Source organism: Lactuca saligna, chromosome 4 (assembly GCF_052625555.1).
Source record: "Lactuca saligna cultivar CGN05327 chromosome 4, ASM5262555v1, whole genome shotgun sequence".
Lineage (NCBI taxonomy): Eukaryota > Viridiplantae > Streptophyta > Magnoliopsida > Asterales > Asteraceae > Lactuca > Lactuca saligna.
The window spans coordinates 275,241,108-275,252,413 of NC_136420.1; the positions used below are offsets into that span (position 1 = coordinate 275,241,108).

At 34.2% G+C, this 11,306-nt stretch overlaps 1 non-coding gene across 1 annotated transcript; it reads right to left on the reverse strand.

The window, feature by feature from the left end:
- Positions 1-630: 630 nt before the first annotated feature.
- LOC145044467 (small nucleolar RNA R71) lies at positions 631-737 on the reverse strand. The gene has a single exon (XR_013681417.1). It is a non-coding gene; the product is annotated as a small nucleolar RNA R71 (small nucleolar RNA).
- Positions 738-11,306: the final 10,569 nt, after the last annotated feature.

Consider the following 11,306-nt stretch of genomic DNA (forward strand, 5'->3'; position numbering starts at 1 on the left):
TCGGCCCTCCACAAAAAGACGAATAAAAACGTGAAAGAAGACCAACCACCAAAGAACTCACCATTTAAAGACCTTAAATCAGTTTTTAGGAAGAAGAAAGGAAAGAACATGGGTGAGTCAAGTAGCCAAAGGAAAGAAGATAACAAATTAGAAAGCTTTGAACAAAATCCAAATCAAAAAGAAACTGAATACAGTACAGAACTTGAGTTTGAAGAAAGTGATTCTGAGGATGAGCTAAAGAACGAGATGCTAGACATTGTTCATATGTCCATGGGGATATCCAAGAAGCGGATAAGAGACGATGTTGGTCCTGGTTTACTACAACCTACAATTCCTACCACTACAACATTCGAGCTAAAGGGACACATTCTTACTGCACTTAAGGATGTACCATTTTCTGGGAAGGATCATGAGGAAGATTACAAGCATTTAGATGAGGTCAATGACATTGCGGATTATTTCAATGTCCCGAATGTTCCAAGAGAGACTATATTGTTAAGGATGCTTCCCGTTACTTTTAATGGAGGTGCAAGAGATTGGTTGAAAGCACTTCCACCTGGTGCAATTACTACTTGGGCACGGATGCGAGAGCAATTTTTGGAACAATTCTTCCCTCCTTCAAAAATAGCTAAACTCAAGAAGTCAATAGCCAACTTTGAACAACAACCAGGTGAATCACTTTATGAGGCATGGGAGAGATATAAAGGGTTATTAAGAAACTGCCCTCAAAATGGACTTAACATACAACAATAAATGTCTATATTCTATGATGGGGTGAATGTCATGACAAGGAAACTCCTTGATTCTCAAGGACCACTTACAAAGAAAAATCTGGGTGAAGTAAAGGATTTGGTTAAAGAGTTCTCAAAGCATTCTCATGAATACCATAATCCAAGACATGATGGAACTAAATGAATTAGGAGAGGAAATTCTAAAGACATGGCTGTTGTACTAGCTATGCTTTACACCATGGATAGATGAATGACCAAGATGGACCAATCAATTCATGCTATTAGAGTTGGTTGTGAAAGGTGTAATGGTCCACACTTAACAAAAGATTTCCACTTGGATGACCATGGAAATAAAAAGGTGCAAGTTCGCTACTCAAGTGGGGATAATTATTACGAAAACTAGAGGAAACCAAAAAGGAAATGGTTACCATATGATGAATACAAGAAGAAGAAGGAAGAGAAGTATATGCAAATTGACCGAGGCTTCTAACAAAAAGAACAACCACCTACCGAGAAAAAAGTTGATATTGAATCTATCTTACATAGAATTATATAGGCTTCTGAGAAAAGGCACGATGAAATGGATGCGGTGATAAGGGAACATCAGAATATCATGAAGGAACTGCAAGCCTTGCTAAGAAATCACCAAGCATCAATCCAAAATATTGAAGTCCAACTAGATCAACTAACTACTCTAGTACAGGATAAATTATCTCCGAAAATCCCTGAGAAAAAAGCCTCAAGAACATGTCATGGAAATAGAAATCGAAGAGGATAGCATTTATGAGTTCCTTGAAGTACTACAAGTTGATCCATCTAAGTCTAAATCAAATCCAAAGAAGTCGAAACTCGAAGAAAATAAACTTCCTGAAACACTGAATCCACGACGTGGAGAACCCATTTCCTACTTAGCTTCCTCCTTTACTGTTTCCTTCCCTAGCTAAAATTAATCTACTGGAATATGAGCATTTTAAGTTTACGCAACAAGTAAAGGGTATTCCAATAAATACTCCTTTCATTGATTCATTATCTAAAGTTCTAGAGCATGCCAAGTTTTTGCAACATTTAATAAATACTCGCCAGCAATTAGAAAGGAATTTCATAGTAGTTCTAAGTGAGCATTGTTCTAAAGTGATAATGCGAGAGTTACCAAAGAAGATTGGAGATCCAGGATGCCTCACTCTTCCATGTGAATTTGGGAATAATTTGAAGAATGATGCTTTAGCTGATTCTGGGCTAGCATAAACCTAATGCCTTAATCATTCTATCAAAATCTCAATATGCCAAGGTTGAAGGCTACAAAAATGACAATTCACATGGCCAATTGTTCAGTGATATATCATAGAGGCATCATAGAAGATATTTTAGTGAAAATTGGAAAAATCATTTTTCCGATTGACTTTGTCATAATGGACATGAATGAAGACAACAATGTTCCAATTATCTTTGGACGCCCTCTACTTAATACTGCTAGTACCATGGTTGATATTCGCGAATCCAAGCTTACCTTGAGAGTGGGAAATGATGAAGCTACTTTTGGAGTAGAAGATGGTTTCCAAGAGAGTGATGTTCAAGATGAAGTTTTCATTGTCAATGAAGAGAATGAAATTAGGGAATTAGAAAACCTTATGGATGAAGATATTTGGCAAGTCAACCGCACCAAACCGAGAGCATCTGTTCCTATGGTCACTGAAGTTATTTCTTATAAAACTCCAACATATTGGATGAGTGAAGATAGTTAAGAATTGGTGTCTAGTGATGAAGGGGATGTTACTTCTAATTGAAGGAGTTCAATTGCGAAAAAAGGATGGTTACCGTGGAGCTCAAAAATGAAGAAGTTAAACATGTGGAAAGTAAGGGAATTAAAAGGAAGCTCGAAAAAGGAGATGTAAAGGGTAAAAACAAAAATTCCAAAAAGGCGTACCTTAGACAAGTCCAAGCATATAAATGGAAATGGAAGGAGCAAAAGGTGCAAATGCTGGTGGATACTCTGAAAAATTCAACATGAGATGGCATGGAGTCCGACTCAAGACTCCAACGAAAAGAAGCACTTCTCAGGAGGCAACCCAAGCATGGTTTGAATTTCTTTTCGTTTTTTTTGCACTTAGTTTAATTTTGCATGTTAGTTGAGTTATAGGATAATTAATCATCTAATTGTTTTAATTATTAAAGAAATTGGTGAACATCATGTGCGGGGTTCAAAAAAATGTAAGTGGTAAATAAATTAAGGATTTTATATTAAAAATGGACATTTCAAAATTAAATTCTCAATTCCGTGTCGTGGGATAAAAGCCCATGTCGTACATATATAATACAACCCGATCAATCTAGGCCCAACACAGAAGCCCACGACATGGAAATAAAATCAACGACGTGGACTTTAAAGAAACACGGGTGGGGAACAGTTTATAATTAACAGTTTGACAATTCCTTATTTGTTTACTACGTACATGGACGAAGAAGCTCAAACCCACACTTGATTTTCTGCCACTTTCTACCATTTTCTGCCAAATTTCTTGCATCCTTTCTCTTCAAATGTCATTTGGTAAGTGATACATCCATTAATATTCTAGTTTTATTTACATTTTATGCATTTGGTGGTTAGGGTTTCTTTAGAGATGAAATACCCAAAAATTGAGTCCATTAGTTTGTTAATTTCGAATGCATGTATGACATAAAGCCGTAAATTAATGAAATAAAGAAACCCCAAGTGACATATGTGGTTGATTTTGACCACAGATGGTCTGTTCTAGAACCACCTCTTGGACCAGGTCCATGACGTGGAGATGAAACCCACGGTGTGGAAATTGGGCGCTCTGTTTCCTGTTTTGCATTATAATTTGATATCTTGGATGTTTTGGTTTGTTTCATTTTTGGTTGGTTATTTTAGGAAAAATGGGTCCTCGAAGAGCAGTTCCTCAACCACAAAACCTATTGATGTGGCGAGTATTCACCTGTTATACCTGTTTCCACAAAATATTTCCTGTGCAATGTTGAATAATAATGAAAATCGTTTGGCATGGTTATATAACTGTGAGTTTGCAGTTGATCCCACTATGGATTGGGCGTTGTTACGCGAGGTTGGTATGGTGATGGAGCTGGAAAGATATTGGACGAAAGTGTTTATGGGGAATGGCTTTACATTTACTTGCAATGGGTGGAGGAATATATTTTCTCTTAAAGAACCCATCTATCGGGAGTTATCAGTGGAATTCATTGCCACCGTGAGTTTTGAGGATAAAACCATTAATCCGACTTACAATCGGGCACTTGTTTTTATATTGGGAGGCGTGTACCATAAATTCAGTCTTCGGTAATTCGCATGGCACATGAGACTCTATACTGAGGAGGAGACGCTCTCACCATTTTTTGTTCTATTATTGTAGGGATGTGTTAGAGACTTCACCTCCGATATTTTTGATGTCCATTTTTGGAGCACTATATCAAATCATGAGTACAATTCTAGTGATGCATGCGAAGGGAAAATTTAGAATCTTATGTATCGCTTTTTTCATCACCTCATTACTTTCACGATCAATCATAAAAATCACGGAGATAAAGTGACCCTTCAAAACTTGTATCATTTGTGGTGCATAATTACCCCTGGTGTTTTTTGTGACATTTTGGAAATGCTTGTGTGATTTATGAGTAGAAAGGCGACTAACTCTAGACCCGGTAGTCCCATCACAAGTGGACATCTAGTCACCCAACTTGCTCGGTCTTATGGCATCTTGACTCATAATTTTATTAGGAATCTCACAAGCTTTCAGGATAGTGACTTAACTATCCATGTTTTAGGTGTCATGTGAGTTGTAGTTAATGTTGGTGGAGTTTATGTGATACCACCGGGGACAGCCACAACCGCCACCTCAAACATTTGAGGACGGTATACTGACCGACCCGTTTCATAGTTGGGTTGGTTTGTATTTAGACAATCATTGTGGTGGTGTTAACTAGAACACCCAAATGATCGATGTTTTATCTATACATTTGAACATGGAGCGACCTCCCACAATGCGACCTCATTACCCGTATATTCCAACATGGGAAGAGCTATCGACACGACAAGGAGACAGGGCAAGGACTAGTGGAGCTCGAGATAATGAAGATTATTACTAGTTTTTCTTTTTATTTGAAGTTGTTTTCATTTATTTTTGGAACTTGTTTGTTTATCGTTTTATTTGTTTGGAACTTGTGTCACACCCCGCTAAAGCGGAAACGCAAGATATGACAGCGATAACGGTTTCATTGCAAAAGATAAAGATACATCACCATAGTAGTATTTAAAAGTTTACAACCCATAGCTTAAAAAGAAACAAAGTACAAGTTTTCCAAAACAACATTGTTCAAAATATAACTTCATAATAGCTACAACACGATGCAGCATGCTCTATGATGATGAATCTTTACATCCACTTACTAATTATTTCCCGAAAAAGCATGTAAAACGAGCGTCAACTATGAAAATAGTTGGTTAGTTAACAAGTTTATAAAATCGAGCTTGAAATAAGGCTTTTCGTAAATACAAGTACATTGCTTTAATGATAAACAAAGTTGATTACTATTAATGAATACAAGTTTATTGCTATAACGAGAAATGAGTTTGTATGTATATGAGCAAACAATGAGTCTCAACCAAACCTATGACTGAAGCCCTATCGAGATCTATGCTTATCGTTCCATAGATGAATATGGTATCATGCACTCCAGCAATAGGGCGAGTGAGGAATTGTCAATTCCTAATAGCGCTATCCATAATGACCATTGGCTCAAAGAGTTAATGGTTAGAGATAAGGGAAGGGCCTTAGTACGATAAGTTCTCATGTTCCGTGTTGCATAGACATACATAAAGAAACATAGCAATACAATAGCAATCATGTTTGATAATAATCAATTTAAATACAACATGCAAACAATAGTTTTTCTGGACATGTTTTTCCACCCCAAAACATAAAAACTGAAAATAGGGGAGTGCGTGAATACTCACAATGTTTCGTGTAGGTACCAGTAGTGCCTCGGGATGCACCAACGTCTTACTACCGGGATCCTACGACATAAAATACACACTAGTAAGTTTGCATGTCGAAATCTAATGCTAATATATTAAACTCTACATATAGCGAAATGCCAATTTATGTTTTAGTATTGGATTTTATATTAATTGGTTAAACTTTTTCTGAAACGCTGAAATTCTACAAGTCGTGCGATTAATTACAACTTTGGAATATTAACTTTCCAGATTTAGTAATATAAATTAAAGGTATTTCTACACATTTAAAGGTGTTTCATATTCCTAAAAACGTAAAATATTATCAAAAAGTTTCAAAAAAATTTCAAACCTTGTATTTTTCATTCTAAATACAATAGAGGTTTTCCAGAAAATTTTCCTTGAATTTTTTATATGGTTAACTATTTTTCAAATTTTTAAGTCTTTATAACAACATAAATTCACGAAAAATAGCATTCAAAGGATAAAAATTCTCAAACTTTTTATTTAACTGTTATTACACAATACTAAGCTGGGAAGAATATAAAAATGGATTTCCAATCTGTTGAATTATATTTTATGATTTTTGAGCATTTATTCCAATAAAAATTGAAATAAATAGAAAGCAGCTTCCGAAGTTACCCAAACTTTTTATTTAACTGTTATTATACATAATTAGGCTGGGAAAAATACAAAAGATATTTTTCGGTGGGTATTTCTATTTTGCCTTGTTTTATTCCTTTAAATAATCATTAATTGAAGAAATAATATTAAACAGTTAAAATAAATTACCAAAAATTTTGGTAACATCATTTACAGTATAATTAACCTGGGAAAAATACCAAAAGTTGTTTTCATATTGTATAATCTGGTTTTGGGTACTTCTGTGCATTTAAGTGTATTTAAGTGTATTTAACTTTAGAAAATGGGAGAAAAATAGTTTACAGTAGAGAAAAATCATCAAAATTTTTATGTAATCTCCTACTGTACAACATTGTGTTCTTGTAAATTGTGATGAATTTTGGATAATCAGAACTATTTTTCCTATTTTTAGGCCATTATAATTACCAAAAATTGGGAAAAATAGTAAGGCATGATGAAAAATTCTGAAATTATTTTTATTAGTCAACCACCACAGGTAAGGGCTGAGAAAATTAATAGATACAATATTCACACTTTCTAAAGTGGTTTTGTGATTTATTATACCCAAACAAAAAGAAAATCGGAAATCATACCAAACAGCAACAAAAATCGATTAAATTTAATGAGGGGTCATCCATGAATTTATTCCGGATTTATAGACCTCTGGAAGTATTTTATGTGATTTATGCCCTTGGTTTCTTGCAATAATTTTAATAAATCAAAGAAATGATAAAAGCTCTCGGTATTTTACAGATTATCACATGCATGTGAGGGCTTTCAAAAAGAAAAATGTTCAAAATTTATTCAGAAAGGAAAATAGGGGTATTGAACCCAAACAAGTTAAAAAATGTTGCATATAATGGTGCATGAGATGTAAATGTGGCTGAAGTTCATGAATTTGAGTAGCCCATTCAGTGGGGGTTTAAGCCACGAAATTTCAGCCATAATTCACTGGATATGTTAAGTTTCTAAATTATTTTTCCCCAGATTTATGGTTGGGTTTAAGGCTATTGATCACGCAAAGCAAAAATGGTGATCACAGAAAAAGAGCTGTTTGCGCAACCATTTTGTAAAAATTGCCAAAAATCCGATATTTAATATTTTACAGTGAGACCAGTTGGGTTTGAAAGCTAACTCGTGGAACTATCCAATACAAAAAGAATATCAGGATTTGGTTAAGAAATGACCGAGTTATGGCCGTTCAAAACTGAACAATGTAATCTGGCAGATTGCATGTTTGCTTTGAGTGCATTCTTAGGGCATTTTGACAAGAACAACATACATGCTTCTGTTAAGGTCCGATTTCTAGCACATGCATGGAGTGAATGAGCATCCAAGATGTACTAGATATGGTTTAAATGCTTTTGGTCATGCAAGAAAACAAAAGAAATGGAGAAGAAGATGTAATACTCGGTTTTGAAGTCACATGAACACATGTGCATCTTTTTCACTCCTTGCATGGGTTTGATCCCGGATTTTCACCATCTCAAACACATACATTGTGTTATGGTGAGAATCTACAAACCACAAGGGAAAAGTAAGGATTTCTAGCCATGGAAGGGCATAGAATCCGAAGAGTAGAGAAAACCATGAAGAAGAGGAAGTAAAATCATGAAACTATGAGGGAGGATTGTGTTGTTTACCTTGGTTTTGATCTTGAGAGAAGCAAGAACACTTCAAGGCCTTCTCAATCTCGAAATTATGGCAGAGAATGGAGGATTTTCGTGAGTTAGAGAGAGAGGAAGAGAGTTGGAAAGGTGGAGTGTGGGAGGAAATGAAGAGAGAAGTGGAAGAGTCAGGGTTTGATCTTAATGATTGAATTTTTGGGAAGATGAAAGCATAGGGAGAGGGTGGCCGGATTTTTGAGTGGATTAATGGCCCTCTCTCTCCTAAAATTCAAATTAAATAAATTCCCTCTTCATTTTTATAAAACCCAAGAATTTTTATAAAAATTCTTCTTTATGTAGTTCTTGATTTATTTAAAAATCTTTGTTTTTAACTAATAAATTATGATTAATGTACAATAATTTAAATTTCTATTTCATTGATATAATCCATAATTTGATTAATAAAAATTTGATATTAGGAAGTTTATAGCCAAATTTTGATAAAGTTTTTAAGCTTTAAGGTTTATAAATTTGGATTTTTGGCTCTTTAGGGTTTTTGGAATATTGTTTGATATTCACCATCATATTGAAATATAATTAGAATATTTTAATTTATTTTAGGGTTTTATACCCTTTTTCAATTGTAGCAAGTTTGAAGTTTCATTCTAATTATAGCATTGACATTTCCTATTGTAGTTAAGCAACTTACTAGAATCGTAAGTGTCAAGTATATTAGTCCTAGATCTTAGTTGGATCCTAGTTTATGCAAGATTTTGACCTAATCTATACTACTAGGCCATGGCATGTGGTGCATGAATGGTTTTTATAAAGAGGCATGAGTCCGAGAATGACCTGAATTGACAGTTGTCACAACTTGTAACCGAATGATGGATGATTATTTCCTTCTCTTTTCTATAACTTGTTTTTTCAGAATTCGTGAGTTTTCATGAGCAATAAGTTAAGAGTTAGAGATAGAAGTTTTCGAGAGAAGTTGTGTCATTAAGAGTTATGAGTCAAGACCCATAATCTTAGATAAGTGTGGGGTTAACCGAGAGAGAAGCGAGTTAGAACACGTTATATGCTGTTTAAAAGGGTCTTAATATGTTAAGACACAAGTCCACATTACACTTATTTAAAGAAGAAAAGCTTTTTGTGATGCCCAGTTTCCACGACGTGGACACCACTTACACGTCGTGGATTGAGTTCAATACGCGATTTAAAAAAAATGTGATTATTTGAAGCCACGTTGTGTAATTCAACACCACTATGTGGAATGTAAAAGTTCCATTTTTCTTCTATTCTACACCATTTTATGTGGCGTATACTTTCCCACATTGGTCTAGTGTGTTTTGAAGCTTTTATGCATTACATTAGTCTAAGATTGAAGTCTGGATTTCAAATTTTGTATGTACATTTACATGTCTCATTTCTTGAAATTCCAAGTGCCATATTTGAAGAAGTCCAAGTTCAAGTTGTTCAAGTTACTCACACGTGAAGAAGTCGATCTCGCCACTTCATTTCTTGAAATTCTCCCTTTTCTTGCTTTTAATTTATTTTATACATACAATGAGCATTGTATGTAATAAGTGTGGGGTAGGGGTTGAAAAAGTAAATTGCTAGACTATTATAGAAACTACAAAATTTTGAAAAATTTAAAAATGGATTTGAAATAATAATCTAAAAAATTGAATCTAGTGATAGTTTAGACTTAAGTTGCTAGTGTTATGTGGTATGATCCAATGAGAGCTCAAATCTTTAATTGAGCGAATACATGTTATAGTATATTTGTGGCTTCCGATTCCTAGTGAAAAGCCATGAGATATGAAAAGATATTTTGGTAATTTTTATGGTATAATATGTTTTGCAGCCTAACACTGAAATCTATGGAAAGCTTAGGTAGTCATTGCACATAGACTAATACATTTAGCCAATAAAGGTTGAAGTTAGGCTCCCTTGCTTAAGAATGTAGGATTTGAGTGAAAAAAGGTGAGAAATTGAAAAAAAAAAAGAGATAAAGTACCGAAAAGTTGAAGAGTTTTTGGAGTTATCAATGTATGAAGATCAATAGATCAAAATTATGAAGAAATTTAAAAGTAGAAGATACCAAAAATCACACAAAAGGTAGTGAATTCAAAGAAATCAAAGATCATTTATTCAAAGAAAGTGAAGAATTTCCAAGAGCTCCATTGTGGTATCTAAAGATGTAATTTCTAGATTATGTATGCTTGTGTAGCTTAACCAAAAATACCTTGAGGTTAGGAAAGAGTTCTGAGGATTGATTCGGAGGGTTACAGAAATGAGTATTGTATAAGCTAAGGGGTGAAGGTTCATAAGGATTGTGAGTAGCTAGGATAGGGAAGTTATTAGGGATTTAGACACAAATATGTGCATTCAGGTCTTGGTATAATGGATGAGATCGAAATGGATTAATCTATGTGATGCTAGTGATGAAGGTTTGAATTTAAAATAAGTGTGGAGTATTTTGATATTGCCATATTTATACATACTTTTAGCCAATATTTGAATACATTTTTATACATATTTTGGTTATTTGCATTGAATAATGGTACTTATAAGATTAAATTGTATTTTGCAGCCAAAATTAGTCATCTTGAAGAATAAGGAATAAAAGTGACAAAAGAAGAAACTTTGGAGGCTTGGAAGACTAAAGAGTAGAAAACCCATAAAAATAACTGTTTCCACGACGTGGAATGTAATTTCACGACAAGTATATATATATATATATATATATATATATATATATATATATATATATATATATATATATATATATCTATCTTTGACGCTTACTGGTTTGGGGGTTGTTTTTTGGAAGAATACAGTTCCAGAATTCGTTTTTCATAAGAATAAAAGTCAAAAATCCCATAGCTTCAACTTAAGAAGAGGAAGGAGATCATACATTGTTTATAGTCTGGTACATTACTATGTCTTTGAATATGTAGTTTTACGTGTGTGATTATTTTGATGAATAGCTAAATCTAGCTGCTTCTGTTAGCTAGATGAAGCTGGAACTCATGGTTTGTGTTAGGTCCAGTTTAGTGTTGCGTCTTTTGGGCTCGTTAGCTAGTCCAAGTTTTGTCTCCGGTATGGGCCTGTCCATCCGTGAGTTTTGTTTAGGGTTTATTATATATAGATGCTTGCATTCATTCTTAATGTAAGATTGATAGAGATTTGATAGCATACAAGTTCTTATCTTTTGTAACCCTAGAATCCTCTACATCGGATGTTCTTCATCGAGCTCTGCTGAGGATTGAGTTAATCAAATCATTCGACACATTCAGATCCACACTTGTGTTTTTTACATTACTGTTTCTGTTT